Below are 25,796 nucleotides of genomic sequence, written 5' to 3'. Positions count from 1 at the left end.
GTGACCGAACTGGAAACGGCTTCCTGTTCTATCATCTAAAGGAAACGGGAGTAGAAAAACCCCATGAGTGACCGAACTGGAAACGGCTTCCTGTTCTATCATCTAAAGGAAACGGGAGTAGAAAAAAACCCATGAGTGACCGAACTGGAAACGGCTTCCTGTTCTATCATCTAAAGGAAACGGGAGTAGAAAAAACACATGAGTGACCGAACTGGAAACGGCTTCCTGTTCTATCATCTAAAGGAAACGGGAGTAGAAAAACCCCATGAGTGACCGAACTGGAGACGGCTTCCTGTTCTATCATCTAAAGGAAACGGGAGTAGAAAAACCCCATGAGTGACCGAACTGGAAACGGCTTCCTGTTCTATCATCTAAAGGAAACGGGAGTAGAAAAACCCCATGAGTGACCGAACTGGAAACGGCTTCCTGTTCTATCATCTAAAGGAAACGGGAGTAGTAAAACCCATGAGTGACCGAACTGGAAACGGCTTCCTGTTCTATCATCTAAAGGAAACGGGAGTAGAAAAAACCCCAAGAGTGACCGAACTGGAAACAGCTTCCTGTTCTATCATCTAAAGGAAACGGGAGTAGAAAAACCCCATGAGTGACCGAACTGGAAACGGCTTCCTGTTCTATCATCTAAAGGAAACGGGAGTAGAAAAAACCCCATGAGTGACCAAACTGGAAACGGATTTCTGTTCTATCATCCCTTTGCTGGTGATTAAGGTCTGTAGGGAGATAATTACTCTTTAGTCTTAAGTTAATGAAACAAAAACCTCTCTTCTTCTAAAAGGAAGGGCAGATCATTTGTGCTACTATCTGCAGACATGTCCCACCCTTGACGAGCCACATTGAGAATTGGTTTTGTTTTAAGGTTGGAGTTCCCCCACCCCCTTCCCCTCGCCTGTCAGTCTAGGACTGATATGAGGGATTTCTCGCTGAAGCCAGAAACAATGAGGTCTCTCTCTCACTCACCAATGCTGGTGTCTGGTAGAATCTGACCATTATAGGTGCATGCAGGTAAAGGGGAAAACAACATCAAATGAAAACATCACAATGTCTTCTGGGATATGTGCTGAATGGACACAGTGCAAAATATACAAGGGCAAAATACCTCACTCACTGGTCCCTAATGCCCATCTAACAAGGTCTACCTGAAAGTAGCCAAAAATGACCTATATTGTCACAGCAAAATAATCCTGCAGCAACAGGATTTGAACGTTTAGTCCACAATGTTGCTTGATCTGTAGCTATCTGAACAAAAAAGTCCCTAATGAAAAGTGCCATACTGTTAATATGTGTTAGTGTGGGTTTTCAGTGAATTTATGTAAATCACGAAGCTCATCTGCATTTCCTGCGGTGCAGGAAAATTCTTTCTCAGCAACAAAATATTAATCAAATGAAGATTTTACATCTGTATGCATTAAATATAAATCAAATGCACAGGTTTGAATTTACTTCTGAAGAAACACAGGTGCCACATGTATAATTTCCCTTCTAACAGCCCAAGGAGACATCTCTTTTGAAATGAATGGAAGTGAAGTGTGGACTAGCCACTGTTTGGTATGTCTGAGCCATGTAGCACAAGTGGCGACCACAGAGCACATATTTAACTGTCCTTGTAGAAGTTCACATCTGGTGTGTGGAGCTGAGCTGGGCGACTCGGCGGCAGGGCAGTCCCTCCTCCCCCGACACCACTCTCACATTTCATCATCTGTTCTCCAGCGCCGGGGTGCTCCAGCATAAGTTGGCCGCTCTTGATCCATCTGTTGTTATTGTTTTCCACTGATAATTGGCTTGAACAATGGAATGCCTGTGTCCCCCTGCCTTTGAAACTCTATACCCTGTTTATTTTCCAGAGGTCTCATTTCTGCTCTCTGCGGCTCTCTCCTTCTCTCTCTCCTTCTCTCTCTCCTTCTCTCTGGCCCTCCTCTCCCTGCCCCCCTCTCTCCCCCTTACTCCCTCCCTAGCCTGGTGTCTGCACCCCTCTTCCTCCATTTCTACTTCTCCCTCTTCTAATTTAGAGAGGGGCACATGCAATGAAATCTTTGAGTGGGCATCAGTATATCACTCAGCATCTAAAGCTGGGCTCAAGATTTTCTTTGGGCATCGTCTCCCTTTCTCTTTGGTTCACTTGAAGTTTTAGTCATGAAGCCTGGCAGATTCAGGCAGACACTCCAGGAGTCTTGCACCGTTATGAGTTTCTGAATTCATATCCCAAGAGTTGGGGATAAAGAGACAGATAGTTAAAGGGAGGGAGAGAGAGAGCGATAGAGGGAGAGGGAAGGAGAGAGAGAGAAGAAGCAAAAATGAGAAAGGGTCTGTAGACTGTAAGAGCTGGACAATTGTGGCTGTTCTAAATCGTATCCGTTTTTTCCCTGGCTTTAGAGACTCAGCCTTTATTTTCTATTCATCCATTAGGGGGTGTCCATAGGAGTGCAGCAGGGAGCAGAGAGGGGGATGACTGAAGGCATGATAAGTAGTAGCAGTAGGATACTTTTACTGGATATTGAAAGGAATATTCATACCCAAACATGACCCAAACATTTATTTTATTTTAATTACACTATACCATTTTAGGTAATGGATCTATCCTTTAGAATGTCCTATATGTGATATAGTATGTCACATTTGCTTACACAAGTTAAGCGAGTAGCTGAAATTTATATTTTAAAAGTTGAAGATGAGGTATTTGATATTTATGTATTAAAAACAACTGATAGAAACAAGTTGTATTTTTAAAAGTCCTACAACAAAAGTCATGTGTTTGAAGTTGGCATGTGTCTTTTCCAACTTTGAGCACTCTACCGAGGACAAACTCAGTAGCTTTTTTGTTCTGGACTGGTTGTGTGACCGTTCTGGTGTTTGTTCATTTGTTCTGCTTGCTCTTGTCTAATTAAACGGGCAGAGGACAGGTATGGCTCTCAGCAGGCGCCTGCTCTGCTCTGCCTGGTCTGTGCCAGTCCTTCATTTGCTGAGTGTTTGTGTTTATGCAAAGGGCCCTCTTCCTGCATATTTAATCTAGAGCAAGGCTCTGGCTTTTGTTGTGTTTAGACCACATACCTCCAGTTCCTCTGAACACTGCAGTCAGGGATCTCTTCAGCTCTCTCACACTACAACTACTGCTTTTACTGCTACTAGCACTGACAGGCTTTTCTTCTGTTTGAGAAGTGGATTGTAGACGTCTTGTTAAACCTTGGGGAATCTACATTCATGTTTCAGTCATGTAATGAAACTCAGGCTCACGGTTCATGGGTAAGTCAGTAAAGATTTGAATTGTACTTTTTCTCCTTCTCTTCCCTGGCCTTGTATGAGTTCACGTTGCATGTTGTCGGTATTGTGGGTTTGTTCTGTAAGGGATGTAAAGAACTGTGCCGTAGGTAGAAAGATGCGTTCCTCGGAAGAGCTGAAGTTATCCTCGAGGTCCAGGGTTTGGATTGAAGGCTTCTGACAGACTAAGGGCTGCCTGGCCAGCAGTCCTTTGGTGATTTCATAGAAGAGGCTTGCATCGTGTGAACCAAACTAAACTGAGTGTGCGAGCTGAGCTGCTCCTGTTCTCTAGTTTAGAAAGGAGTGATAGCAAAGGAGTGAATGTGCTGCTGTGATGGGTGGGGGTATCAGTTCCTCTCTCCTTCTTTCCCTCCGTCTTTTTCCGGGGAAATGGAATCTGTGGGTTATTGATATTAATAGCACACAGGATCTGAGGTGGACGAATGGAGGAGCAGGACACAGAGACTTGGGAGAGTGGAAACGTGATATCACAGGAGAGAATTGACAGTCCTCCTGTTTGACAGGGTGGAAAGGAATTGGCCATAAAAATAGCATTGCATAATCTGTCCGTCGGTTAGCCCTTTTGTGCTCTCCATGTGTGTAGGGTTCTCTCCCTCCCTCCTCTCTATCTCTCTCTCTGCCTCCCTCTGTCCCAGCTATTAGTTCTCAACTGTAGGAGAAACCAAATGAAGTTATTTTTCTGATGTTTGCTTCATGGATCAGTTGATTAGAATCTGTGTATAGCCAGAGTGAAGTAATTTGGGTATCCAGAGGAAGGGAATGCTCTATTCAAAGAGCTCTGTTAACATTTAAATAGTGTAAAGAAATGTGCTGCCTTGTTTGTTTAGGGTTAGGAGTGAAATTCCACTTCCTTGGTATTAAGGCGGAAAGCTCTCTCTGTGTACTTTGTTCTTAGCTCAGCAATACATGAAGGCAGGTCCAAAGAATCTCTGGGATCAGACAGGCAGACATTCAGCAGGCTGCACTGTTGCCTTTTCAGCTTACAGGCAAAAAAAAACCCTCCAAATGCGAAGTTGGGTTTAATTGGTGGGTTTTGAGCCTGTTTGCGTGCTGTTTGAGTGCTGTTGTTTACAGACTATGTGGGTGTGCAATATAATGCCACCATGAAAGAGAAAATACACTTGATATTTTGAAGCGGTTTTTATGAGACGTAGTTATGTTTTCATTGAATCAGTCTGCCTTAATAAAGCTTGAAAGAAATGAAGGAAAAAATACTGTTCAGTCAGTCCTTTAGTGAATCACATATAAACAGCTGCATTTGTTTGAAAATGAGTCATGCCTTAGATTTTCCTGTGTTTCAGAGCACGGACAGTGACTTGGGAAATCTTCGACACACACACCCTAAAAACAAACACTAATGTCCTGAATATAGATATCACTGACTCTGCCTATCCTGTTGGACTCCCTCTTATTATTATTATTTTTAATACATTCTTTATATTGATCCACAAGACCACCACCCATTTCCGGGAGGAATGTTCAAACAAGAACACCACCCATTTTAGGAGGAATGTTCAAACAAGACCACCACCCATTTCCAGGAGGAATGTACAAACAAGACCACCACCCATTTCCAGGAGGAATGTTCAAACAAGAACACCACCCATTTTCAGGGGGAATGTTCAAACAAGACCACCACCCATTTCCGGGAGGAATGTTCAAACAAGACCACCATCCATTTCTGGGAGGAATGTTTAAACAAGGCCACCACCCATTTACAGGAGGAATGTTCAGACAAGACCACCACCCATTTCCAGGAGGAATGTTCAAACAAGACCACCACCCATTTTCAGGGGGAATGTTCAAACAAGACCACCACCCATTTCCGGGAGGAATGTTCAAACAAGACCACCACCCATTTCCAGGAGGAATGTTCAAACAAGACCACCACCCATTTTAGGAGGAATGTTCAAACAAGACCACCACCCATTTCCAGGAGGAATGTTCAAACAAGACCACCATCCATTTCCGGGAGGAATGTTCAAACAAGACCACCATCCATTTCTGGGAGGAATGTTCAAACAAGGCCACCACCCATTTACAGGAGGAATGTTCAGACAAGACCACCACCCATTTCCGGGAGGAATGTTCAAACAAGACCACCACACATTTACAGGAGGAATGTTCAAACAAGACCACCACCCATTTACAGGAGGAAAGTTCAAACAAGACCACCACCCATTTACAGGAGGAATGTTCAAACAAGACCACCACCCATTTACAGGAGGAATGTTCAAACAAACCAATGCCCATTTACAGGAGGAATGTTCAAACAAACCAATGCTATGTTTTGTTTTCACATACAACAACGAGTTAGCCTATAGGGACAAGGTCAGAGACCTGGTCTGGTGGTGCCAAAATAACAACATATCCCTCAACATAATCAAGATAAAGGAGATGATTGTGGACTTCAGGAAAAGGAGGACCGAGCACACCCCCATTTTCATCGATGGGGTTGTAGTGGAGCAGGTTGAGAACTTCAAGTGCCTTGGTGTCCACATCAACAACAAACTAGAATGGTCCAAACACACCAATACAGTCATGAAGAGGGCACGACAAAACCTATTCCACCTCAGGAGACTGACAAGATGTGGCATGGGTCCTCAGATCCTCAAAAGGTTCTTCAGCTGCAACATCGAGAGCATCCTGACTGGTTGCATCACTGCCTGGTACAGCAACTGCTCGGCCTCCGACCGCAAAGCACTACAAAGGGTAGTGCGTACGGCCCAGTACATCACTAGCGCTAAGGTGCCTGCCATCCAGGACCTCTACACCAGGCGGTGTCAGAGGAAGGCCTTAAACATTGTTAAAGACCCCAGCCACCCTAGTCATAGACTGTTCTCTCTGCTACCGCATGGTAAGCAGTACCGGAGCGCCAAGTTTAGGACCAAAAGGCTTCTCAACAGCTTTTAACCCCAAGCCATAAGACTCCTGAATTACTATTTGCATTGTGTTCCGCCAACCCCTCTTTCATGCTGCTGCTCCTCTCTGTGTATCATCTATACATAGTCACTTTAACTATACTTACATGTACAATTCGCCCGACTAACCAGTGCCCCCACACTTTGACTCCGTGCCGGTAACACCTGTATACAGCCTCTCTACTGTTATTTTCACTGTCATTTTACTGTTTTGCTTCTTTTTTTTCTTATCTATCGTTTACCTAATACCTATTTTTTTACTTAAAAATTGCACTGTTGGTTAGGGCTTGTAAGTAAGCATTTCACTGTAAGGTCTACACCTGTTGTATTTGGCGCACGTGACAAATAAACTTTGATTTTATTTGCTGTCTCGTTCATGGTATGATAAATGAACAGATCTGTGTAGAATGATGCAGCTAGCGTCACTGAGTGATCGAAACATGCTGATAGGCTTAAAGACAGTGAGTGAGGAAACTTCTATTGACAGACAGCCAATCGAGTTGGGCATTATTTCACATTGGTAATGGCGTGTGAAAGTTCATTAATGACCTACCACAGAAGTAGCCACAGATATCGTTTTAAGCATGCTCAGAGTAATTAATGGAATAACTTTACTTTGTGGTAAATATTCATGAACTCTTCTTTTCTGTCAGAATGGTGTGAAGAGAGTGGAGAGTCTGTCCATTAGAAGGGCTGAAGAGCCACCCGGGAGTGGATGTTGGGCGTTTTTGGGGGATTGTGTGCATTTCAGTGGAGTGGTATTAATTTCTTTTTTGAACATGCGATCCTGCAGCCTCTAAAATAGTCCCAACCAATCATTAAAAACACAATACTGATGAATGTTTTGCATTTATCATGAAATACAGTGTGTTTATTATTACATCACAGAGACAACAATAATAAAGTGTATTTATTATTACATCACAGAGACAACAATAATAAAGTGTATGTATTATTACATCACAGAGACAACAATAATACAGTGTATTTATTATTACATCACAGAGACAACAATAATACAGTGTATTTATTATTACATCACAGAGACAAGAATAATACAGTGTATTTATTAATTACATCACAGAGGCAACAATAATGCAGTGTATTTATTATTACATCACAGAGGCAACAATAATGCAGTGTATTTATTATTACATCACAGAGACAACAATAATAAAGTGTATTTATTATTACATCACAGAGACAACAATAATACAGTGTATTTATTATTACATCACAGAGACAACAATAATACAGTGTATTTATTATTACATCACAGAGACAACAATAATACAGTGTATTTATTATTACATCACAGAGGCAACAATAATGCAGTGTATTTATTATTACATCACAGAGACAAGAATAATACAGTGTATTTATTATTACATCACAGAGACAACAATAATAAAGTGTATTTATTATTACATCACAGAGACAACAATAATACAGTGTATTTATTATTACATCACAGAGACAAGAATAATACAGTGTATTTATTAATTACATCACAGAGGCAACAATAATGCAGTGTATTTATTATTACATCACAGAGGCAACAATTATGTTCATGTAGATGATGATGATGATAATTCTTAATTGTTGGTACAGCACAACATACAATGTAGGAACATATGCTTTTGAATCATCTCAGTTTTTCTGTGTCTGTATCTCTCTGTGTCTTTCCAGCGGATATGATAGGGCTAATACTGTATCTCTCTGTGTCTTTCCAGCGGATATGATAGGGCTAATACTGTATCTCTCTGTGTCTTTCCAGCGGATATGATAGGGCTAATACTGTATCTCTCTGTGTCTTTCCAGCGGATATGATAGGGCTAATACTGTATCTCTCTGTGTCTTTCCAGCGGATATGATAGGGCTAATACTGTATCTCTCTGTGTCTTTCCAGCGGATATGATAGGGCTAATACTGTATCTCTCTGTGTCTTTCCAGCGGATATGATAGGGCTAATACTGTATCTCTCTGTGTCTTTCCAGCGGATATGATAGGGCTAATACTGTATCTCTCTGTGTCTTTCCAGCGGATATGATAGGGCTAATACTGTATCTCTCTGTGTCTTTCCAGCGGATATGATAGGGCTAATACTGTATCTCTCTGTGTCTTTCCAGCGGATATGATAGGGCTAATACTGTATCTCTCTGTGTCTTTCCAGCGGATATGATAGGGCTAATACTGTATCTCTCTGTGTCTTTCCAGCGGATATGATAGGGCTAATACTGTATCTCTCTGTGTCTTTCCAGCGGATATGATAGGGCTAATACTGTATCTCTCTGTGTCTTTCCAGCGGATATGATAGGGCTAATACTGTATCTCTCTGTGTCTTTCCAGCGGATATGATAGGGCTAATACTGTATCTCTCTGTGTCTTTCCAGCGGATATGATAGGGCTAATACTGTAACTCCCTTGATGAACACTTTTGTTGTTCAACTGTTTTACCACTTCACACAAAATACCTAGCCATCTTTTCAACACTTTGGCAGCAAGCATTGTCAGATGCTCTTCGACTCTCTTTTGTCTTAGGAAATTGTTGCGTTTTGATTCATGTTCTCACTGCGTGTGCACATAAAACACCTGGGTGGCTAATCATCTCAACCAAGAGTTATTCTGTTCCCTGAAATCTCAATGTGGGAGTGTGTGATGGGCTCTACAAATCCAACTGGGCAAAGCAGCATGCTGTTGTTTATCCACACCATGGGTTCACTGTACCCCACCGCTCCAAACACTACTATTACTGCCACGTGCAGTTTTAAATTGACACAATTATCTATTTAGGTATTACAAGATGTGCATTGTATTGCACAGAGGGACAAAAAGCACCATCACAGCTGCTATCATAGTTTTGTTGTTTCTTTTTTCCCTCCAATACACATTTTCCGTCATTAAAGTGATGGAACATTTAACTAAATGGATGTTATGCATTGGGTAAACTCATTTAGTTCCCTGGGCCTTTTCAGGTGATAGGGATTAACGATGTTTAGTAGTTTGAAACTGAAAATATCTGTCATTAGTCGCTATTGATTTACCATGTCATTGATGATATGTTAATTGAAGTCTAATGAATCAGAATAATACGAGAGTGGTGTGGGAACAGTCCATTTTGTATGATTTTCGACCCTCGTCAAGTTCAAAGTGAGTTTAATGTTGACTAGTGTTTTCAACAAGGGCATTTACCAGATAATTAATGCTGTAACTGGGCAAGGTTCAGGCTCATGTGTTTTATCTAGGCACAGTCTGCTTTAGATAAACACTTTGGAGCTCCACAAATGCCTGGCCACAGCTTTGACTGCCAAATGTAAACTGTACAAAAGAACAATGTGAGAGAGTTGGTATTTTTTCATATTTGGATATGCTTTAATGCTTTTATTCAAATGCTTCTGAGATATTGCCCCATAGTCACTTTTCCGTTTACCATAAAAATAAGATTTGATGTATTTTTTTGGGGGGGGGGGTTGAGTGCTCAGTTTACAGTGCACACAGTGCATGCTGAACAGCTAGTGTGCTCCTGAGTCTAGAAAGACAGGTTTGCTCTTCCACCAGGTGGAGTCATCTTTGACATTTTTCTGATAGCGGCATCTGGCGCAAGGAATTTAAAAAAATTAACTTTCATTTTCTTTTAACAACTTCATTGTTAGTCTTATCGTCCTCAACGGCTACGGTATAGTGAATGATTGTGCTGATCAACCCGATGGAAATGAGGAGATGTGGTAGACAATAAGGCTAGGATAGCTATGTACATGCACTAGTATACTCTGTGCACTCGGTAAGTATTCAGACCCCTTGACTTTTTCCACATTTTGTTACGTTAATGTATTTAATTGTTTTTTTTCTCCCTCATCAATCTACACACAATACCCTATAATGACACATTTGTAATTTAGAAAAAAAAAACGGAAATATCACATTTACATAAGTATTCAGACGCTTTACTCAGTACTTTGTTGAAGCACCTTTGGCAGCGATTATAGACTTGAGTCTTCTTGCGTATGACACTATAAGCTTGGCACACTTGTATTTGGGGCGTTTCTCCCATTCTTCTCTGCTGATCTTCTCAAGCTCTGTCAGGTTGAATGGGGAGTGTTGCTGTACAGCTATATTCAGGTCTTTCCAGAGATATTCAATCAGGTCCGGGCTCAGGCTGGGCCACTCAAGGACATTCAGAGAATTGTCCTGAAGCCACTCCTGCATTGTCTTGGCTGTGTGCTTTGGGTCATTGTCCTGTTGGAACGTGAACCTTTGTCCCAGTCTGATGTCCTGAGCACTCTGGAGGTTTTCATCAAGGATCTCTCTGTACTTTGCTCCATCTCTCTGTACTTTGCTCGTTCTGCCTGTTCAGTTGCAGAACGACAGATTTGTACCTTGTCACCCCGTGGATATGAACTTGCAACCTTTCGGTTACTAGTCCAATGCTCTAACCACTAGGCTACCCTGCCGCCCCGTTCATCTTTCCCTCGATCCTGACTCGTCTCTCAGTCCCTGCCACTGAAAATCTTTCACAGCATGATGCTGCCACCACCGTGCTTCACCGTAGGGATGGTGCCAGGTTTCCTCCAAACGTGAGGCTTGGCATTCAGGCCAAAGAGTTCACTGTTGGTTTCATCAGACCAGAAAATCTTGTTTCTCATAGTCTGAGTCCTTTAGGTGCCTTTTGGCAAACTCCAAGTGGGCTGTCATGTGCCTTTTACTGAGGAGTGTCATCCGTCTACCCACTCTACCATAATGGACTGATTTGTGGAGTGCTGCAGAGATAGTTGTCCTTCTGGAAGTTCCTCCCATCTCCAAATAGGAACTCTGGAGCTCTGTCCGAGTGACCATCGGGTTCTTGGTCACCTCCTTGACCAAGGCCCTTCTCCCCCGATTGCTCAGTTTGGCTGGGTGGCAAGCTCTAGGAAGAGTCTTGGTGGTTCCAAACTTCTTCCATTTAAGAATGATGGAGGCCACTGTGTTCTTGGGGACCTTCAATTCTGCAGAAATGTGTTGGTACCCTTCCCCAGATCTGTGCCTCGACACAATCTTGTCTCGGAGCTCTACGGACAATTCCTTCGACCTCATGGCTGGGTTTTTGCTCTGACATGCACTGTCAACTGTGGGACCTTATATAGACAGGTGTGCCTTTCCAAATCATGTTGAATCAATTAAATTAGCCACAGGTGGACAATCAATTAGTGTATTTTAGAATAAGACTGTAACGTAATAAGGGAGGATCTGAAGTCTTTCCAAAGGCACTGTATGTCAATGCTTGATAAATGTCCAAAGAAAGATTGCTGACACCATTAAAAGGAAAGACAAACAAAAACATCAGGAAAGAAATACAAAAATGTACTATTTCTTAATATGTGTGTTACCCATTCCAGGAAGAAGTGTGTTACCCATACCCAATATTTGTGTAATTGTGATCAATCCTGTTGAGCGGGCTCATACTGCAAGCAGTATTATTAATAAACATAGATTTTGTCTGTTTTTCTTTCAGCGATTCTGTTTTGGTGATTGCTGATGGCAAATGCTGTAGTTAGTTGCAGTGATTATTCAATAACAACCTCTAATTCCCATGTCCTCTGTCTGCAGGGCAAGGAGGCTGAAGTCACTACGCTGGAACTGAAGATTGCTTTAAACGAGCAAGTCATTGTAGAAGGTAAACACACGATTATTCATTAGACTCCAATCTCAGTGTGAGGGTGAATGTTGTATCGGATTGGCTTAATAAATAACCTGATGCAGTCCGGTTGCCTTGGTTGTACGTTTGTTGAAACTAAAACCTTGCTCCGAAAGTTCACTATCAAACACCTGAAAATGTACACACAGACAGACTGTAAGTGTTGAAATATCTCATCATGATCATGCTACTGTGTGATGAATCTATGTATGATTTATTGTAGTTGATGTTATACAGCACAGTTTGTTCTGTAGCAGAAGAGGTCTGTTGTGTGTAGTGGACTTCTGCCTGTAGAGAGAACATATTTTAGCGTGCAAGTACAGGTAGGTACATGTAGTAGTTAAGGTTTATGGTCTCCCCGAGGGGCATTTTACCTAGAAGGGTTATTGGCATGGATTTTCTCTTCTCCCCCTCATTTCCCCTCAACACTGTGCCTCTGTCATGATATAGGGTCAAAGTTCCTCTTAATAAACAGTAGATTAATACATGGTTACATATCTACTGGTTATTTAGCCGTTGGAATCTCCATCTCTTGGTGGATCAGTGTGGTTCTTTATGTGTGTTTGTGTATGTATGTGTGTGTGTGTGCTCCTCACACCCTTCTCCGTATCTAAATGTGCTGGGGCCCCAGGATGTAAGCAGGCAGGCTTGAGTGATCCAGTGGGGAGAGGTGGGGGTGTTAACACGTCAGGAGCTCTAGGCTTCAGAGGAGCAGTGTGTCTGTGTTCTGTCTCTCAGAGCCCTGTAGACAGTGATGGGCTTTAACATCCCAGCCCCTCAGCTCACAGCTAACGGCAGGGGCACAAACCCCTGCAGGTTTACTCCCATAGACTCTTAACAGGGAGATGCCAAACTACCTCGATAATATTATGTTGTCACTAATCAATATAGGCCAACACTACATAGAATTGAGGGGTCTTAATTGTCCTTCAGGGTGTGAGTGACGAAGTTAAGAAAATGAGATTGAAGGCTTTTTGTATTTGTGGAAATTGAGAGATAACAGAATAGGTTCATCAACGGTTGGAAATGTTCCTGTGTTCAGTTCAGAGGGGATTCATAACTCTTTCATTTGTGTGGGTTGATCAGAGCAGGAAGTGTGTTGTGTTTCCCCTGCCTGTGCTATCATTCCAGCGTGCTAAACAGCCATATACTCGTCTCTGTTTGAATTCACTCAATCACTTCACCATTTGGAAAAAAAGGCAACTGTGGGTTGAAGGGTGAAAAATGTACCTGAGTGCATTCTCTGTGTAGTCTTCTGAAGCAGGTCCTCTCTAGGCCCACAGCACAGCTGTTTTCTCCAGATGTAAGATCAGGACTTAAATCTTTCAAATTATTGTGTAATTAATGTTAATGTGCCAAAATCAGCCGAATTATTTACACAACTTTCCAATGCGATTTTGATTGCTTTGCTAATGCAGAAATCCCTGTGGCAGTTTATAGGATTACCATGCTTCAGTCTTTAAAGGCATTTTGAGATGCAATGGAGTTGAAAACGGTATGCATTGTTATTTTGAGAAACGGTATGCATTGTGTGATTGTACAGTTGTGTAAGTGTTTGTTAGTGCTCATGTATGTATGTTTGCACATGCTCATATTTTCTTTATTTGTTAAAGGGATTATGAACTAAAGCAGCCTGACAAAGGGTTGGATTTCAGTAAGGATGGCTCTTGGCCAGATAGTTTAATTATCATTGTGCTGAATGATGCTACAGTTGTAGGATATTAATTTGATCACTCTTTTGTTGCTGAAAATTTGCAAGAAATGCAGATGAGCTTCGTGATATACATAAATTAACTGAAAACCCACACTAACACACGGTTATACATGTTTTACAGTATTACACTTTTCATGTAGCCTACTTTTGGCCAGCTAATAGCCTAACCACCGAACAAGCAATATTATGGACTAAACATTAATATCCTGTTGCTGCAGGTTTATTTTACTGTGACAATATAGGTCAGATTAAGATCCTACATCTGTAGGTTCATATAATGCACTATACAGGCTTTAGTTTCTCTTCCAATTTACTCATATGTTGGTGATGCTTAAGTCAACAGACAAATGCCTATTCCAGGAAGAAGTTCTCCCTCAGAACATCAGTATGTGTTTCTATTTACAGTGCCTTGCGAAAGTATTCGGCCCCCTTGAACTTTGCGATCTTTTGCCATATTTCAGACTTTAAACATAAAGATATAAAACTGTATTTTTTTGTGAATAATCAACAACTAGGGGGACACTATCATGAAGTGGAATGACATTTATTGGTTATTTCAAACTTTTTTAACAAATCAAAAATTGGGCGTGCAAAATTATTCAGCCCCCTTAAGTTAATACTTTGTAGCGCCACCTTTTGCTGTGATTACAGCTGTAAGTCGCTTGGGGTATGTCTCTATCAGTTTTGCACATCAAGAGACTGAAATTTTTTTCCCATTCCTCCTTGCAAAACAGCTCGAGCTCAGTGAGGTTGGATGGAGAGCATTTGTGAACAGCAGTTTTCAGTTCTTTCCACAGATTCTCGATTGGATTCAGGTCTGGACTTTGACTTGGCCATTCTAACACCTGGATATGTTTATTTTTTGAACCATTCCATTGTAGATTTTGCTTTATGTTTTGGATCATTGTCTTGTTGGAAGACAAATCTCCGTCCCAGTCTCAGGTTTTTTGCAGACTCCATCAGGTTTTCTTCCAGAAAGGTCCTGTATTTGGCTCTGTCCATCTTCCCATCAATTTTAACCATCTTCCCTGTCCCTGCTGAAGAAAAGCAGGCCCAAACCATGATGCTGCCACCACCATGTTTGACAATGGGGATGGTGTGTTCAGGGTGATGAGCTGTGTTGCTTTTACGCCAAACATAACGTTTTGCATTGTTGCCAAAAAGTTCAATTTTGGTTTCATCTGACCAGAGCACCTTCTTCCACATGTTTGGTGTGTCTCCCAGTTGGCTTGTGGCAAACTTTAAACAACACTTTTTATGGATATCTTTAAGAAATGGCTTTCTTCTTGCCACTCTTCCATAAAGGCCAGATTTGTGCAATATACGACTGATTGTTGTCCTATGGACAGAGTCTCCCACCTCAGCTGTAGATCTCTGCAGTTCATCCAGAGTGATCATGGGCCTCTTGGCTGCATCTCTGATCAGTCTTCTCCTTGTATGAGCTGAATGTTTAGAGGGACGGCCAGGTCTTGGTAGATTTGCAGTGGTCTGATACTCCTTCCATTTCAATATTATTGCTTGCACAGTGCTCCTTGGGATGTTTAAAGCTTGGGAAATCTTTTTGTATCCAAATCCGGCTTTAAACTTCTTCACAACAGTATCTCGGACCTGCCTGGTGTGTTCCTTGTTCTTCATGATGCTCTCTGCGCTTTTAACGGACCTCTGAGACTATCACAGTGCCAGTGCATTTATATGGAGACTTGATTACACACAGGTGGATTTTATTTATCATCATTAGTCATTTAGGTCAACATTGGATCATTCAGAGATCCTCACTGAACTTCTGGAGAGAGTTTACTGCACTGAAAGTAAAGGGGCTGAATAATTTTGCACGCCCAATTTTTCAGTTTTTGATTTGTTAAAAAAGTTTTAAATATCCAAAAAATGTCGTTCCACTTCATGATTGTGTCCCACTTGTTGTTGATACTTCACAAAAAAAATACAGTTTTATATCTTTATGTTTGGAGCCTGAAATGTGGCAAAAGGTCGCAAAGTTCAAGGGGGCCGAATACTTTCGCAAGGCACTGTAGATTCCTTTTAAATGCACTTGTCTCCGTTTGAACTTCATTTGAATTTCATATTCAAACAGAAGGAAGAACATATCATGCCAACGGTTGCTTGCTCGTATTACTCGCTACGCTGCTGTTATTTTGAGTGGCTTTGAAGATCACAGTCAAGTTACTATGCTAATCTACAGCTTTTTATAGGAGTATTAAGGATAAAAAGTGAATTCATGAGTCCGGCTGTCACGTATACTCCCTCTCCGGCCTATAGGTCATTAGGCTGCTGATTATCCCACACCTCTGTTACCATCGTCAAGCGCACCAGCGCCTCATGAGACTCACCTGGTCTCCATCACCTCCTTGATGATCTTCCCTATATCTGTCACTCCCTTTGGTTCTTTCCTCAGATGTTATTGACTCTGTTTCATGTCAGTGCATTGTTTGTGTTTCGTGGTTATTGTTTTGTTTATTTATTAAAACACTCACTTCCTGCACTTGCTTCCCGACTCTCAGCGCACTCGTTACAGAATAACACCTCACCTAAGGGAAGCATCAGGGAGTGTTTTTTTATATATTTTTTTTTTGTGTCAGTGTAAATGACGTCGGGTCGGGAGCCGCTTCAGGCTCTTATACCTCAGCCAGATCGCCAGGCTCCCCTGCCAAATTGCCAGGCTCCCCTGCCTCCGCCGTCTCGTCGGGCTTTCTTGCCTCCGCCGGATCGCCAGGCTCCCCTGCTTCCACCGGCTGGTCAGGCTCATGCCTCAGCCGGATCGCCAGGTTCCCCTGCCTCAGTCGGTCAGTCAGGTTCCGGCGCCCCAGCTGGCTCGACAGGTTCCGGTGCCCCAGCCAGCTCGACAGGTTCCCGCGCTTCAGTCCTCTGCTGATCCCCGGGTTCGTCCCCTTTGTTGGCGTCCTGCGGCTGGAACAAGGGAGGTGGTATTGTCACGTATACTCCCTCTCTGGCCTCTAGGTCATCAGGCTGCTGATTATCCCGCACACCTGTCACCATAGTCAAGCGCCTCATGACAACTTCCTGGACTCCATCACCTCCTTGATTATCTTCCCTATATCTGGTTCTTTCCTGAGGTGTTATTGACTCTGTTTCATGTTTGTGTTTCGTGGTTATTGTTTTGTTTATTTACTAAAACACTCACTCCCTGTACTTGCTTCCCGACTCTCAGCTCACTTGTTTCACCGGCCAAAGAAAGGTTGCATATAGATTTGTGTTGGGAAGAAGAAAGCTCACATAATAGTTCTCTTGACTGCATTTATTGCTTACTTTAAAAAGTAATTTATTTATATCAGCATCAAGCTGAAAATTGCCATACGGGTATTAGGGTTGGTAAGCTTCTAATTCTGTGGCATTTACAGCTGGCTGTGTTTCCATGCATTTATAACACTTTGATTCTTAAAGAGTTTCTTTAATCGCTTTTGCCGAGCTCCGAACATAATAAACAACTTGCTGTTGCTAAAGTGCCACATGGGGGAGATTGCTAACAAGAAAGTTAAACGTTTATGCCAGTAGCAGTTTTGTCACAGTGCTGTTCATGTTCTCTAACTACTGTAATCTACTCTCAGTGCTTGGCTGCAGTAGTTAAAAACAGTGACAGGCAAAATAGCTGCGAGGTGGCTTCTCTAGTCTAGCTGTTGGAAAATGAAATGTTATCATGATAGGTACAAAGACATTTCAATGGAGACCAACATAAAAAGCAAGACTGGGTTTTATTTGTTCCAGTTTATCTAGATCACAGGATATGTCAGCACCTACTAAACACTGTCTTCTCTCTATCCCCAGTCACAGCACAGCAGCTCCTATCAGAATGGGCTTTGGGAGATACTGTATCTAGGCTCTTTATTGTCTGGCTAAACAGGTTACATAGGTAAATGTATGCTTTATTCAGAATGAAGTATTTCATAGAGAATAGAGCAACATTCTTTTCTCTTGTCATTTCCTGTGCTTTCATGTGAATTATCTTGTAAAGTAGAAAGGTTTGTACTGATAGTGTTATCACCAATGTGTTATCTTGAAGCTACTTAAAATACCTTTTGGGGGAAAGTGTGTTTGGCAAGTTTCAATCTATTTTTCTATCAGCATCACACAGACATATTTTTATTTTTCGTGGTTTGGAACATATTGATGGATGTATAAATTCAGCACTGTCTGGGAGAGTGAAGGCCTTTGATGTCAAGCTGCTACCAGGTGCAGACGTGTAACATGACAGAATCTTTGTGTGAGATTGACTGAGGCGACAGCAGTAAGCAAATTCCATCCGCAGATGAGTTGTCTTACAGAGACATGAAAAGAAAATCACAAAAGTGAAAGAATGTGTCAAATCTCCTGAAGGCTTTGACTTTGGCCTGCTCTTCCCGCTTCAAAATGTGAAATTGTATTAATCATCAAAATTACTACCTATAACTTTTTTTGGGGAGAGGGTCAAGGCCAGCAACTACCATATTGATATGGTACTCAAGGACATTCAGAGACTTGTCCCGAAGCCACTCCTGCGTTGTCTTGGCTGTGTGCTTAGGGTTGTTGTTCTGTTGGAAGGTGAACCATCGCCCCAGTCTGAGGTCCTGAGCGTTCTGGAGCAGGTTTTCATCAAGGTTCTCTCTGTACATTGCTCCGTTCATCTTTCCTTCAATCCTGACTTGTTTCCCAGTCCCTGCCGCTGAAGAACATCCCCACAGCATGATACTGCCACCACCATGCTTACCTTGTAGGTATGGTGCCAGGTTTCCTCCAGACGTGACACTTGGAATACAGGCCAAAGAGTTCAATCTTGGTTTCATCAGACCAGAGAATGTTGTTTCTCATGGTCTGAGAGTCATTTAGGTGCCTTTAGGAAAACTCCAAGCGACCTGTCATGTGCCTTTTACTGAGGAGTGGCTTCCATCTGGCCGCTCTACCATAAAGGACTGATTAGTTGCAGAGGTGGTTGTCCATCTGGAAGTTCCTCCCATCTCCACAGAGGAACTCTGGAGCTCTGTCAGAGTGACCTGAGCTCAATTTCGAGTCTCATAGCAAAGCGTCTGAATAATTATGTTTACAAGGTATTTCTGGTTTTTATTTGAAGTACATTTGCAAAAATGTCTAAAAACCTGTTTTCGTTTGTCATTATGGGGTACTGTGTGTTGATTGAATAAGAAAACATTAATTCATCCATTTTAGTATAAGGCTGTAATGTAACAAAATGTGGAAAAAGAGCATATGGAAGAAGTTATGTTTTTGTTGCACTGAATGTATGGCGTTGCAGTTAGATGTTACATTTTGGTTGCTTGTGCTCGCTGAACTGTTAGACTAGGGTTGTCTAGACACTTTCAACAGCCGCAATGTCTTAGTAAGCCTGGGACATCTGGGATGCAAGACTTGGTTTGGCTGGGCTTGGGTGTTAGGTGTTGGGTGTTGGCTACAAACAAACACTTGAGTAACTTGGCCCTTGTTGAGGTAGCAGTGGGATACCATGAATGGATTGAGAAAGCATGGGCTTCAGTATGGGTATTGTTTTCCAGACTGTGGCCATGCCTTCTCTTTAACCCCGAGAAGATAGAGCAATAACCAGAGCCGTGACTCTGAGTAAAAGGAGAGGAGAACAAGTGACCACTGAAACCGAAAGTAGAATGAGTGTTACATTACATTCAAATAGCACTACATGCTGTTTTGATTAGTGAGAAATGGAACCCTCCAACCTAGACATATTAAATCATATTCCTTTTTGATTTAATTCGACTGGAAGTTTGCCAAACTGCTCTAATTCACGTCATACATCTTTGCCAATTAGGTTTTCCTCTTGTTCCCCTTGTTGGATCGTCAAATAAATTAGAATGTTAAAATATTTAAAATGTTGAATTAAATTTAGACAGTTAAAAGACGCTCATGAAGCAGAACACTTTTTTGAGAGGGAGTGGAAAGCTTTTTCATTCAAGATGGGAGTTTATTTAATGCAATCCAACAAGAAAGGTGGAGACATTTTTAAACATATATTTATTTATTGGGATTTGCACTGGTTTCAGTCTTGGCTCCTATGTTGTTTTCATAAATAAAGTCTCCCTGGTCTAGCAGTAAAAGTACAGGACCATACAGAGCCCTGAAAACAGGAATGACAAACACCATTAGCTAAAAAATGTCCATCTCTTTGCAACTATGTTATTGTTTACTTTGCCATACACGTCCTAATATGGTTACCTCCCTGTTAAAGCAGCCCAGCCCAGCACAGACCCGAGGGGCCCTCGCAGGGAGACGCTTTTAACTGCCACTTAGACAATAAGAAACAAATGTCACAGCTCTGCAAAAATGCCCAGCTTTCACAGCCTTGCAATACTCAACCTTCCATGGTGCTTGGCTCAGGCTACTCTGTGATATTTATCCACTTTCTCCTGTTACCCATCGCTGTGCCCTCTCACTATCCCCCCGCCAGCCTGTCTCCCCTACACTCTCTTGTGCTAGCTCTCTCTATCTCTCTTTATGACTCTGTCTATCTTTCTATCCATCTCTTTCCCTGTCTCTGTGTTAGCTGTTTGGAGCTTGACTGATCTGTCTCTGTTTGCCTTGTTTAGTTATTTATCGGGGATAAGAGTGATGTGTTTAGTGTCTTTTGTCTCTGCTGCTGAGCAGAGCAGATGCCAATACAGCAGTAGGTCCTTCCCCAACCTCTTCCCTAGCCCCTGCCCCAACCCCTTCCCCAACCCCAGCCCCAGCCCCAACTCCTGCCCCAACCCTAGCCCCTGCCCAAATCCTACCCCAGCCCCTGCCCCACTCCCTGCCCCAACCCCAGCCTTCTTATTCTCCACTGAGATCACCTCACTCCGCATATGGTTTGAGTCCTGAGGTACAACAACATATCTTTATTCTTGTTTAGAGTGTTTTTTTCTTGTCTTTGGACTGTGTTGAATGTGTTTAAGTGTCAATGGTTCTGTCAAAATAGGCTTTGACTGATACCTGTCTCTCAGCTCTCCAAAGAGGACATTGAGAATCCTTTCCTTTGTTGTGTGCCGTCCTCCCAGACCTGTACCCTATAGGTAGGAATTAGCTTATTCCATTGGTGGGTTAGGTGGTAGGTTAAACCAGCCTATGCTTTCAGATGCATGGCTTTCTTTTCCCTGGTTGGTTGAAGATGTTGGCAGCCTCACCTCAATCCTATAATCCTCACGTTTTATGATATTTGCCCAACATTATCTGTGTCCTTTGATGATATGTGGAATGTTGAAGGTCAGCTTCCATGATTTAAACAGGGATAGAGCATAAGAACCCTTGGAAAAATACTTGGGCCGGGATCAAACAGATGTTGTGATATATTCTTAACATTGACATTTAAATGCATGCATTTCCCTCTTTTTGCTATCTTGTTCCTTACGTTTAGGAAGACCAAAGTGGAGTGGGCCTTTAAAATACATTGAAGTTAAAAGAACAAGTATATAAAACAGATATTTGGAATCTGTACATTCCAAGCGGCAATTGGCAATTTCAGAATCATTATATAGACTAACTTGTTTGAAAGTTTCTATGTCTGCACATGATTTTAAACAGAATTTTCAAAATGAAATGAACAATGTTATTTCAAGATGTAAACCATAATCACCTGGTCTGATTTATGAAGGTAGTGGGTTGTTACCTTGGGTTTACCCTCAGTGTCTGTGGTGGTAACAAGCGGTGTTACTACCTCTATTATGTTCACCTCACTGTGTATATATTTCATTGTTCAGTGTGATTGGTCCAGTATTATGAGAAGTATATAGGGGAGGGTTGTCTAAAACGAACAAATGTTTTGCTTTGGGGTTGTGTGTTTTTTTATTGGGCACAGGGGAGGGTAGAGCGTTTCTTTCCCTGGTTTACAATCGCCCTTTTGCAGGTTTAACTATATCATTTTTTCCATCCTGTTGGATGCGGGTCCCCTATATCAAGGTGTTTTGGTACGTCCCTTAAGCACTGCGCTTTTCCTCGCACAAACTATACCACAGGTCAATATAGTCTACCAGTCTGTCTATCCTGCCCTCTATTCACCATTCATAGTGACAATAGTGGTAGGTGGATTGTTTGTCCAGATCTGCAACTACCTACCAATTATACCACACACAATTATTCAGAGCAGAACCAATTTTCAAAGCGTAGAGGCCAGCTTCGTCATTGTGGATGAAAGAACAGTGAATTACATGAGACCTGCAGCTCAAAAGCTATCGATCTTGTTTAGGGACAATACAATTATCCTACCTAGACTAGCCTACAACACCACTTTGCAATGAATAATTGCATTATTGTTTTCAAGTAAGTACAAAAGTCTACTCTAGGCTGTAAACTGCAGTGAAAATGTCATTTGAATAATGCCATAAAAGCTGTGTGATTTGAATATTTAATTCCATTAATTCCATTTGGATCAGTTGGGGGTCTACTCTCCACAGTTTATAAGGTATTAAAAGGCATAGTAGCAGGCCTGTCTGGCTGTATTTTATGTTCTGATACTGAAATGCACTGTCTGTTGCGGATCATCATTCTCACAAGTCGTCCTATAATAATGTGGCCACATATGCTCTCAACAGGCCCAGTTATTCAGGAAAGTTTAATGTGTGCTCTGCCTCATTTCCCATCCCAGCGACTATTCCTTGCGCACCTAGAACGTTACTCTTCAATATATCCTAAATATTTGTAATTTTACTTTTAAAATGTATGACCTTTTATGTGTGGCATTAACACAACCAGTCACAATCTTTGAATTTGATTGTGAAGGCTACTGTAGGCTACCTGCGCACGTTCATTCAAAACTGTGCAGATTGTGGTTTTGAAAACACAAACCATGAAGTTGAAGTGCCCAAAGTTGGTATGCTTTGCTTATTGGTTGTGGTGCATTGGCACAGAAACATGTTGGTGGAAAATGTCTTGCATATATTTATATAATTATAAATATAGCATCATCATTTAGAAATTCTGATTTCCACCTAGCTGATTGTCTGCAGCAGGCTCTGATTGTAGTGTAGGTCTAATGAAACAGGCAGGGAGAGTGAGCTCGTCTGTGGTGGTCGGCAAACCCTCAACCTTCTGGCCCGTAGCCCTGATTGTCTGCAGCAGGCTCTGATTGTAGTGTAGGTCTAATGAAACAGGCAGGGAGAGTGAGCTCGTCTGTGGTGGTCGGCAAACCCTCAACCTTCTGGCCCGTGGCCCTGATTGTCTGCAGCAGGCTCTGATTGTAGTGTAGGTCTAATGAAACAGGCAGGGAGAGTGAGCTCGTCTGTGGTGGTCGGCAAACCCTCAACCTTCTGGCCCGTAGCCCTGATTGTCTGCAGCAGGCTCTGATTGTAGTGTAGGTCTAATGAAACAGGCAGGGAGAGTGAGCTCGTCTGTGGTGGTCGGCAAACCCTCAACCTTCTGGCCCGTAGCCCTGATTGTCTGCAGCAGGCTCTGATTGTAGTGTAGGTCTAATGAAACAGGCAGGGAGAGTGAGCTCGTCTGTGGTGGTCGGCAAACCCTCAACCTTCTGGCCCGTAGCCCTGATTGTCTGCAGCAGGCTCTGATTGTAGTGTAGGTCTAATGAAACAGGCAGGGAGAGTGAGCTCGTCTGTGGTGGTCGGCAAACCCTCAACCTTCTGGCCCGTAGCCCTGATTGTCTGCAGCAGGCTCTGATTGTAGTGTAGGTCTAATGAAACAGGCAGGGAGAGTGAGCTCGTCTGTGGTGGTCGGCAAACCCTCAACCTTCTGGCCCGTGGCCCTGATTGTCTGCAGCAGGCTCTGATTGTAGTGTAGGTCTAATGAAACAGGCAGGGAGAGTGAGCTCGTCTGTGGTGGTCGGCAAACCCTCAACCTTCTGGCCCGTGGCCCTGATTGTCTGCAGCAGGCTCTGATTGTAGTGTAGGTCTAATGAAACAGGCAGGGAGAGTGAGCTCGTCTGTGGTGGTCGGCAAACCCTCAACCTTCTGGCCCGTGGCCCTGATTGTCTGCAGCAGGCTCTGATTGTAGTGTAGGTCTAATGAAACAGGCAGGGAGAGTGAGCTCGTCTGTGGTGGTCGGCAAACCCTCAACCTTCTGGCCCGTAGCCCTGACTGTCTGCAGCAGGCTCTGATTGTAGTGTAGGTCTAATGAAACAGGCAGGGAGAGTGAGCTCGTCTGTGGTGGTCGGCAAACCCTCAACCTTCTGGCCCGTGGCCCTGATTGTCTGCAGCAGGCTCTGATTGTAGTGTAGGTCTAATGAAACAGGCAGGGAGAGTGAGCTCGTCTGTGGTGGTCGGCAAACCCTCAACCTTCTGGCCCGTAGCCCTGATTGTCTGCAGCAGGCTCTGATTGTAGTGTAGGTCTAATGAAACAGGCAGGGAGAGTGAGCTCGTCTGTGGTGGTCGGCAAACCCTCAACCTTCTGGCCCGTGGCCCTGATTGTCTGCAGCAGGCTCTGATTGTAGTGTAGGTCTAATGAAACAGGCAGGGAGAGTGAGCTCGTCTGTGGTGGTCGGCAAACCCTCAACCTTCTGGCCCGTGGCCCTGATTGTCTGCAGCAGGCTCTGATTGTAGTGTAGGTCTAATGAAACAGGCAGGGAGAGTGAGCTCGTCTGTGGTGGTCGGCAAACCCTCAACCTTCTGGCCCGTAGCCCTGACTGTCTGCAGCAGGCTCTGATTGTAGTGTAGGTCTAATGAAACAGGCAGGGAGAGTGAGCTCGTCTGTGGTGGTCGGCAAACCCTCAACCTTCTGGCCCGTGGCCCTGATTGTCTGCAGCAGGCTCTGATTGTAGTGTAGGTCTAATGAAACAGGCAGGGAGAGTGAGCTCGTCTGTGGTGGTCGGCAAACCCTCAACCTTCTGGCCCGTGGCCCTGATTGTCGTCGACTGTGCAACAAAAGCATTCTGAAGTGGCAAAGTCGATATCCAGGTTTATAAACACAGGGTCGCTACAGGTATTGTTATTTGTGTTCTTATACATTATTTCGAGGTGGGAGGGTGCACCCCTTTCTTTACAGTACAACAGGAGGGGCGTGTGACAATATATTTAATGTTGGGGAGAGGAGTGCATTAAATATCAAACTGTCCCTTAACAGCCTATGTCCTTGTTAACAAAGTCCTGCAGGTTGTGTGTGTCTTGACCAATTAGAATCATCGAATTCGCAGAGCACGCTCTCCACTTTCCTCCGTTATCATTTTAGCTAACAGGAAAATAACTTGTTCACTCTCGACAGACACAAACAAAAACTGTACGTTTCGAGAAATGTTGTAGCAGCCTACATCTAAACATTAGATACCTGACATGCTGTATCAGTCTGATCAACTGTAGCCTACCTATACACCCGTCCCATCTGGCCAGGGAAAACAAAGCTCTAACATTACATATTTATAGCATAAGCACATTTTTTGGTGAATGTGATCAAATTGGTTTATTTTCAAACTTTGGTTGGCTAGGCTACGGAGGCCTTTTTTTCAAGAAATAGTGATGACATAGTCTTGACTGCGTTAATGCACATGTAACTTTTTAATTTAGGCATGATACAACCCTGCATATACAGTTAAAGTCGGAAGTTTACAAACTTGTTTTTCAACCACTCCACAAATTTCTTGTAAACAAACTATAGTTTTGGCAAGTCAGTTAGGACATCTACTTTGTGCATGACACAAGTCATTGTTCCAACAATTGTTTACAGGCAGATTATTTCACTTATAACTCACTGTATCACAATTCCAGTTGGTCAGAAGTTACATACACTAAGTTGACTGTGCCCTTAAACAGCTTGGAAAATTCCCGAAAATGATGTCATGGCTTTAGAAGCTTCTGATAGGCTAATTGACCTAATTTGAGTCAATTGGTGGTGTACCTGTGGATGTATTTCAAGGCCTACCTTCAAACTCAGTGCCTCTGCGTGACATCATGGGAAAATAAATAAAAAATCAGCCAAGATGCTGGAGGAAACAGGTACAAAATGATCTATATCCACAGTAAAACAAGTCCTATATCGACATAACCTGAAAGGCCGCTCAGCAAAAGAAGCCACTGCTCCAAAACCACCATACAAAAAGCCAGACAACGGTTTGCAACCGCACATGGGGAAAAAGATTGTACTTTTTGGAGAAATGTCCTCTGGTCTGACGAAATAAAAATAGAACTGTTTGGTCATAATGACCCTCGTTATGTTTGTAGGAAAAAGGGGGTGGCTTGCAAGCCGAAGAACACCATCCCAACCGAGAAGCACGGGAGTGGCAGCATCGTGTTGTGGGGGTGCATCTCAAGACATCAGT

General features: G+C 42.8%; 1 protein-coding gene across 9 annotated transcripts in view; it reads left to right on the top strand.

Moving 5' to 3' along the window:
* Window positions 1-25,796, top strand: part of LOC124003597 (forkhead box protein P1-B-like) — a 247,620-nt gene that overhangs the window by 85,907 nt on the left and 135,917 nt on the right. For 8 of the 9 annotated variants that reach the window (XM_046311984.1, XM_046311980.1, XM_046311979.1 and 5 more), the window contains one exon: window positions 11,796-11,862. The gene's annotated coding sequence lies outside the window, so the exon portion shown is untranslated. Of the gene's footprint in view, window positions 1-3,120; window positions 3,256-11,795; window positions 11,863-25,796 lie in introns of those variants that run through there. The other variant, XM_046311981.1, reaches the window with a different exon arrangement.

The sequence above is a fragment of the Oncorhynchus gorbuscha genome, linkage group LG18, assembly GCF_021184085.1.
Source record: "Oncorhynchus gorbuscha isolate QuinsamMale2020 ecotype Even-year linkage group LG18, OgorEven_v1.0, whole genome shotgun sequence".
Classification (NCBI taxonomy): domain Eukaryota; kingdom Metazoa; phylum Chordata; class Actinopteri; order Salmoniformes; family Salmonidae; genus Oncorhynchus; species Oncorhynchus gorbuscha.
Note: the sequence above shows the minus strand (reverse complement) of the source record. Positions and strands in the feature narration are given on the sequence as shown.